Source organism: Montipora capricornis, unplaced genomic scaffold, assembly GCF_036669925.1.
Source record: "Montipora capricornis isolate CH-2021 unplaced genomic scaffold, ASM3666992v2 scaffold_468, whole genome shotgun sequence".
NCBI lineage: Eukaryota > Metazoa > Cnidaria > Anthozoa > Scleractinia > Acroporidae > Montipora > Montipora capricornis.
In genome coordinates this window covers 97,501-105,000 of record NW_027180204.1, presented here as the reverse complement: position 1 = coordinate 105,000, position 7,500 = coordinate 97,501, and the positions used below count along the sequence as shown (strand labels likewise).

General features: G+C 40.8%; 1 pseudogene; it reads left to right on the top strand.

Moving 5' to 3' along the window:
* The first annotated feature begins 7,200 nt into the window (after window positions 1–7,200).
* Window positions 7,201–7,500, top strand: part of LOC138036210 (delta-type opioid receptor-like) — a 1,779-nt pseudogene continuing 1,479 nt past the window's right edge.

Sequence of the window (7,500 nt, the reverse complement as noted above, 5' to 3'; positions counted from 1 at the left end):
CCTGGCAAAATCAATCAATGTTGTAAGGGGAGGGCAAGGGGGTGGGATTCAGGAACAGCACAGTGCGCAAATCCTTTTGTTCACCCGTGAACAAGCGAACAGCTACATGTTTGGATACATACTGATAAAACGAGTCGTCTAGTAACACATTGGCTAAAACTCAGGTTTACATGTATGTCAAAACTACTTCCATGTGAACAGCAACTTAACACTTAAGCCTCTGGCCTTGATTTACCGCCTCTCTGGACCAAGGAATGTACTTTTCTTTCTCATGCATTTACGGTGGCCTGTGACACCACTACTTCCTTAATTGGCATTGCTATTTCCAAGCAAACCCCACTAATGATACACTTGCTAGATGTATGTGAATGCTTTGTTCCCAAAATGGTAACAATATTAATTGTTGTCGTACAACATTATGAAGAATGAAACAATCAAATTATACAAAAATAATCTTAACAATAAATATGTAGAAAAATAACCCTCAAGGTGCATTCTCTTAATGTTAAAATTAATAATAACAATGCAATTGCATTAGGTTTTCATGAATCACACACACAGTACACCTGAATTGACTCTTGATACCAGCAACTAAAACCAACACTCTTAGCAATACAAGTAAATTCTCCTGTCAATTCAGTATTCAATGAAGGATAACATGAACAGAAAACAAAACCAATATGGCACACAATAAAAAGCTTGTTCCTTAGCTTATAATTCAGGTGGCCCCACCCAGGATTAACAGTTCTTTTTTGCAAAGTTGTCAAGTGCCACATGCCTCATAAATTCAAAGTAACTTATCCCCTAGTTTTCTGTTAATGTTACCATTTACTGAACCCAAATGGAATATGCTCACAACTTAGTCACCGTGCCTTGTTACCACGGCAAATGAGTTGAGTCCTTTCGTAGACGCTTAGTTCGTAAGTCACCTTTATCAAAGTCTTTGTTCTAATTCGAATTGATCGCTGAATGTGATTTAATCTGATGTCCTTCTGGTGCGAGAAGAAACCACTGCCACTCGAAGTTCGCCGGGTAGTTCTTTGAGCCAAATTTTGGAGTGCTAATCTCACCTTCGGAAACATTCAAGTAGGATTGTCTCCACCGGCTACAAAGATAATGAAAGCCCAAAATAATTAAAATTAAACAAAGATATTTTGCGTACAATAGCTGTGGTTACACTGGCCCATGTGCCCACGGTTTTGTGTGCAACCGCTTTTCCCAGAACGAAACTGCCCTAGGGTTATTTCCATGAATGCATCAAAAAGAACAAAAGAACTTCACATTGAAAAGGACGGTCTATCTGCTCTCTGAGGTGGCTTGGCCAATCATGATCTGATGTCCTTCTGGTGCGAGAAGAAACCACTGCCGCTCGAAATTCACCGGGTAGTTCTTTGAGCAAAAGAAAATAATTGGCTTCCATTCTTATATTGGTAAGTTTTCTGAAGCGGTAACAAATCACGCATTCAGATTCTGCATAATTATGATACGCAGCTCTGCTTAAGAGCACTCAGGTGGGCTCTTGAGGTGTCCTAAGTAATAAAAAAAAATAGATGGTTTTCACCTGACGTCACATTGGCCATGTTGGTGCACAGAAGAAATAGAGAAAAAAGTCTTTTGGGAATTTGACTCTTTTTCTGAATGCAAAACATGAGCCATAATTTGCTATTGTTTTGTGCACCACTGAATATGGCCGTCTTATCACGTGATTGAAAACCATCTGTTGGCTTTCTACGAATTGACCAATGCTAGTAAGGAGAGTGGCGGTTTTGACAGCTTAATTTTTGTGGTCTGCTTGATTGGTTTCGGTGAAGGGTTGACAGAATTTCCGTTCCTTATATAGATGCACTAACAATATTCAATAGTTATGCTGTTTTAGAAGGCTATTATCCAAAAAGAGTTACAAGACCCAAAAACCAGCATAATTGTAAGATGCGATTCCTAAAAACCGCCTTGGTTTGCAGACACCTAGAGATTCATGGTCCGCGAGATATGTCCAAAACGTTCCAGCATTTTCGAGAAATTTGCCCCTGGCTACGGAGGCCGTTACGTTTTATGCGTTAACACTCGGCATGTTTATTCCTCCATGTCTACTTAGGACTTAACAGTGTTCGCACCTGCCGTTGCGCACGGCCGCATTTTGTCTAATTAATACAGCTAAAATTGCGTTCATAACTGCAAGGATCATAGCTTCACTTGATTTCATATCGGCAGTTCAATGTATGATTCATTTCATAAATCATTTCGTTCATTGATTCATTCATCACCGGCATCGCGAGGTCACAGGAAGTCCTGAATTTTTCGGGCTTCTCTATTTAATTGCTAAAATTCCGTTCACATATCATTCATATATCATTCATTTCATGTACTTATCATTTCGTTCATTAAGACAACCGCGTGAGACAAAAGATTTTAATATATCGGCCCACTAAACATTCTCTGCGGGACTATAATATATTGACTTCCATTCTTATTGCTAAGAAAAAAGCAGTTTTCTGAAGTGGTAACATGCCATGCATTCTGATTCTGCGTAATTATGATAAGCTATCTTGAAAATTTTCAGGTATATCGTTAACAAGTAATCGCACGATTTTTCTCAGGTAAGTTGGAAAAATTAAGCCCTGTGGGCTAGTGCAATTTTTTTTCTGATTACCACGACGAAAGTCACAGATTCCAATATTTAATTTTGCGTTGTGGTAACAATCATTGTTTCTGTTCTGCTGTGCTTCCACTTTACACCCTCAACTTTTAAACGTCAGTTTTATATGATACATTTTCAAACCACATCAAAATCTTCAGAGCTGTCGATTTTGCAACCACGTCCTGACGAAACTACAATAGGAAGCTTAAGCACGCGCGTTTTTGAGACGCGGACGGCAACTGGAAGTGAGCTGTTTTTCCTTTTGATTTGTCTTCACACAACCACATTTATATTGCCAAGTATCTTTCTTCATCACAGATGATTAGTATAAAAATCTGGGAAATACCACCGTCCTGGCACGCCAAATATTGTCTTCCGGTTACCGTCCGCGTCTCAAAAACACGCGTGCTTAAGCTCCCAGGTTACCCAACTTTGCCTGCAAGCCACAAATATGATAACAGCTACCATAGCTTACCAATTGATACGAATGCTATCCGCTCAATCCAGGCCATACTTTCCGCGTGTCCCCATTAAGCCCTTACAAGGGAGTACCCCCCCCCCCCACCCCCGGGGACAAATCCCAAACTTCTTGTAACAACTCCGAACAACGCCCAACAACATGCAACAGGGTGACTGTGCAAACGGAGGCATGTAACACTCAACCGACAATGTTGGAATTTGTTGGCCAACAATGTTGCGTCCGATCGCGCGGGGCCTTACAGCCAAATCCAGCCCCTGGGAACAATATTCCACGGCTATTATCATTAATACAAACGTTAAGTCAGTCAAGTCTCTTCAAATATAAGTGCTACACGGCCAACGTTTGCGAAAACGTAATCCCTCCTTGTACTTGTACACGTTAATTGCCGTGACTTTAAAATCTTCAGTTCTCACGACCTGCTCCCGTCTGACTTTGTAGCTCAGTCGGTAGAGCAGCGGTGATCTAACCCGAAGGTCGGGGGTTAAATCCCCACCCTGGTCAGAGTTTTCTCTCTCCGTGTGTGGGCCCATTTCCATTAGTGGGGCTAACGCTCACATGGTTCATATGGGGTAGAAACCTAGCACTTCACATTACACTCTACTCAGTGAAGTCTATTATCATTAATACAGTACTACTTTATATCATTGGATTTACACCATCAAATACTTTGGAGGTGGTACAGTAACTTCACTTACTGTCGTCGCAAAATCCTTGTTCCAGAAATATGATTGTCACTACAACAAGAAGACAACAAAACCTGCTGAAACAAATTTATCTTAAGTTTAAGAGATAAAAAGAGTAAACTTGGAAAAATAACAATGGAAATGAATGGCTGCTCACTCTTAACTAAATCCAGTTTCAACCTCGTTCCCAGGGTCTCTTTGTTGATGTGGAGAGAGACCCTGGTTGGGGCTGATCACGTGACTCTCCTCGAGTCTTTGTTATATTTTGACCCGCAACTGGGCGAAAGCGTAATCATTTGACAAGGTATTTTTTCAATAAATAATCTTACTTTACATTGCAAGTTTCAAAAAGGTCAAAACAGCTGGTTATATTCCCACAGGAGATTCCCACAAAAGCGGTCAAGAAACAAGTGCTTTTGTGACCGATAACTGACCTTCGATATCGAGCGGCGATTGAAGTTCGCAAAAAATACACCACTAAAGTTGCTCCTACAGAACATAAACTACCACACGCTACGTTTGCTTGATAAAATTTCACTTTTATTTTACCGGCGCTAAAAATATACTTCACAATTTGTGTTATAGGAAGTTTTCACGTGTTGGTGGATGAAAACAAAAGATCTCTCATTAGCTTCTTTTGTTCGATTTCGAACATTTCTCTTATGTTTTTGGTGTCTCTGGAGGTTGGTTGAAAACATCCTATAAATTAAACGCTAAAGCCCGGTATGCAGGGTGTGCAGTTGCATTAATATATCAGCGACAATTTACACGTTGAAATATAAATAAGTCAAAACTGTCTACTCGCTGTACAAGCTTGCGACTTAGGAATCACTTTGTTTAAACATTCGAAAGAAAAACAAAAATCAAAGAACAAAATAAATTACCTGCACAGTTAGTTTGAGGTCGATACGTGACATAAACGTAATTAAACATATGACACCGACTGATCTATCGCCGAACATGTTTGTTTCCTATGGATAAACGTTTCGCTGTTTTCTTTCACGACAAAACTTTCTTTTCTTTAAACGTGTCGCAAAGTATTAGTATCTTTCGTTATCACTCAGTTCGACTCTTAAGTTTTAAGTTGAAAGTTTGAATCCGGACCTTCTCACGGGCATACAAAAATTCGAACGATGCGAGTACAACAACGTTTTGCACGTCGAATTCCATGTGTAGTACATTCAATACCTTTGTTTGAAACGTTTTGTCGATGGTCGTCTGGCCACAAAATCAAATGCGTTGTGATTCCCTTCCTCGCAATGATGACAAGGCTTGCACTGCCAGCCCTCCCCAAACACACATTTTACAAATCTCCCAGATTATGGGAGACACGTGACCAGCCCCAACCGAGTCTCTTCTCAACGACAATGGAGACCCTGGGAACGAGGTTGATCCAATTTTCGAAATCCTTGTTGTCCACCGGTGTGGTGATTGGGGACCTTGAGCAAGGGCTATGACGACGGCTACGAGAACGCCTCATAACAATAGGTTTAATTTGCAAAAACAAAAGTTCTGTACGCCCTGCACGTGCATTTTACATTTTGATACATTTCTTTTGAGGTCATGTGGAGGACGAGAGCACCTGACGATGAAATTTCAATTTTCTCTCCCAGTATCCATACCGTTCTCACCAATTTTATTCTTGGAATGTGTAATCACACTTTAATTCCAAGCCGAACGGCATGGAGTAGTCGCAAAATTATTGTCATAGTAACAGGATATAATATTCTTAGACAACGTTACCGTAGCCATCTTCGTCGTCCCTGCTTAAGGTTCCTATAGAGTGTTTCCATATGACGTCACAGCGGCCATGTTGGAGGAGTGAAATATTCTTTTGGGAATTGAACTCCATTTTTATGCAAATTCTTCCTTTTGTTTTAGTATGCAAATATTCCTGCTGGTCACATGAGCGAAAACACTCTATTAAGCAAGGACAACGATGACGGCTACGAGAACGCCACAAATGAAATGGGTTTAATGAGCAACAAGAGGCCTATGAGGAGTATCCGTGGGATGCACAAACAGTTAACATAAATTGTCCGGTTACAGTGAACTTCAACTACGGGTAAACTTCGGAAAATGGCGAGAGATTACCAGAGAGATAAATCTGTAACTTAACTTGAAGTTGTTTCTCGTAAAAACTCTTATAAGAGCGAGTTTCAGTCGAGTGTCGTAAAACCAAAACCGAAGTATTTACTTTGGCCAGTGAAAAAGGACGGAGACAATCCAGTGAACCAATCAAAACTCGAAGTAATTATTCGTAGCCGACACAAAGACACAAAGTGCGGGAAAATGTGCACGCGCGAGCCACGATTGGTTTGGTTTCACTTCTGATCGGTTGAAAAAATGGCACGAGAACTTTGAACCAATCACTGAGTGAAGTAATGCAAAACCAAAGCAATTCGCTACTCAATTGAAAACCGCTCTACTAATGTTACTAAATTTGCGAATGCAAATAACGAAGCGTAGTATGTAGCTCTAAAAGTGCACAATATTGTTTTGGTATCGTAAATCATTATACCGGTAGTGCCGTAGTAAATGTCTTTACTAAATACCCCCTGAGAAGACATGTGGTTCAGTAAATACTAATCCCAGAAAGGTTGACGAAAATAAAAGGAAATGGAGAAACACTGGCTTCACGCCTGACATGTTGATCATTTTCAAGTTCCCTTACAACTTCTTTTTCATCATAAGTTTAAGCGCGTACTCTTAGCTTCTGACAGCTTTCCAAGACAAAAGTTCTTTGACGTTGAGCCCCGTACGTACGGCGGGGTTAGTAGCTGGATGGGAGACCTCGAAATATACGATTTGCTGTCAGGAAAACACGACCAAAAGTTCTTTTTTAACGCTCAAAAATGCGAGCTAAGTACAGATTTTGTTGGCCTGCTTTATGCAAAACAAATATTGACGCAGAAGTAAATAAATATTGATCCCAGTTTTTAAGAAGAGCAGAAGGAAGTTTTTAGGAAGTGTCGATCGAGAACAAAACAATTTGCCATCAGCAACAAAATTTGTGAGATGAAAACATCGTAAATTCTCTTTCGCTATGCTCCACATTATGGGATAATTATGCATACTTCCTAGATAGCAAAAGGTCAGCGTTTACACTTCAAAGCCATTCAAATGCAAATCACCGGACTCGTATATAACCCCAGGAGAGAATCGGACAATCAGTTCTTCCTTTCGTGCTACAACAGGTCAGTGAGTCGGTTTCATTTTGAGTTCGACAATTTTACACGTGTTCACGCTTGTTTATTCTTGCTCTCTTCTTGCTCTCTTCTTGCTCTATTCGTGCCGTTCGGAGTATCTGATACCTGTAGGACGCACGGCCGCTTTGATCTCGGTGGAAATGAGTAAAGATTCGGCGTCGAGATTAATTTCGTTCAAACTGAGCGTGCATGCATGTTATCAACCAAGAGTCAGTCAACCCCGCAAGCAGCGTTGAAGATACGTTACCAGTGGATGAGTCGATGTATGAAGATGTGGAATTTGACATTGATAGTCTCAAAGACCAGCTGGGCATTCGCAAAAATCGTGGAATGTTTGTCGACGTTAAGCCAGAAGGGTTCGGGTCGATAAGAAGCCGGATCCAGAATCTGGAACCTCCGCTCGCTTACCCGACTTGGGTTTTGATCCTACGGCTAATGCTTTAGCGGAAGGAAGCCCTGCCACTCAGCATGCTCACAACGACATTTCTT